This window comes from Elephantulus edwardii, unplaced genomic scaffold, assembly GCF_000299155.1.
Source record: "Elephantulus edwardii isolate Elephantulus edwardi_28Jun2011 unplaced genomic scaffold, EleEdw1.0 scaffold00007, whole genome shotgun sequence".
NCBI lineage: Eukaryota > Metazoa > Chordata > Mammalia > Macroscelidea > Macroscelididae > Elephantulus > Elephantulus edwardii.
In genome coordinates, this window is record NW_006399757.1 from 7,880,735 (window position 1) to 7,881,959 (window position 1,225).

Consider the following 1,225-nt stretch of genomic DNA (forward strand, 5'->3'; position numbering starts at 1 on the left):
ATATTCACTGTTGTTGAGTACCATCAAGTCAGAACCAACTCATGGCTGACCATCTGGAAGGTTTTGAGAGGCAGTAAATTACACAGGAGAGGATTGCCCTTTCTTTTCCCACAGAACAGCTGGTGGCTCAAACCACATGCCTTTGGGATTGCGGTGCAGTTTCTTGCCATTAGGTCACCAGAGTTCCTTACATATATACGAGTAAGAGTGTGTGTGTGTGTGTGTTGTTGTTGTTTGTTGTTATGCACCACTGAGTGAACTGTGACTGATAGCGACCCTATGTACAACTGTGCAACAGGCCTAAACCCAACTCTATCCTGAGCCAATCTTATTGTCACAGACATACCTACTCCAATTACCGCAGTCACTGAATCAACCCATGTCATCAAGGGTCTTCCTCTCCTGCACTGTCCCTCCACCTTCTCAAGTATGATGTCCCTCTCCAAGGACTGTCCCACCTTGCAACATGCCCAAAGTATGTCAGACAAAGCTTTGGAATCCTTACCTCCAAGGAGCAGCCTGGTCTTACCCCCTAGGATGAATTTATTTGTTCTCCATGGTATATTCAATACACTTCTCTAGCACCACAGCTCAAAGGCACCATAAATCATACATAGATGCATGTGTATACATATATGTGTGTGTGTATATATACATATTTTTAATATGGTTTCATAATCTACAGGAAATTATGTGAAGAGCAATTATGTCAGTCTAGAAACTAAGGTGTATTTGATCCAGGCCATGGTTTTGCAATTACTATTTATGCATCAGAAAGCTGGAAAATGACTAAAGATGACTGAAGACTTTGAGTTGTGGTTCTGAAGAAGAGTACTGAATATACCATGGATCACCAAGAGAACAAACAGATATGTCTTGTTCTTTGTTGTTGTTAGGTGCCGAGTTGAGCATGACTCATAATGACCTTATGAACAAAATATATGAACCGTATCGTATCCTGAGCCATCCTCACACTTCCTGACACACAAGAACCCATTGCAGCAGTCACCATATCAATATACCTGGTCAAGGGTTTTCCTCTTCTTCACTGACCCTCTATCCTTCCCAATCTCCTATCCTTCTCCAAGAAATAGCATCTCCTAACCAAAATATAACTTTGAGTCTATGCCACATGAATTTCAGAACCATCTGAGGAACAAGTTTGAAGCCTTGAACACAAATGACAGAAGACCAGATGAGTTGTGGGAGGATATCAAGGGTATCA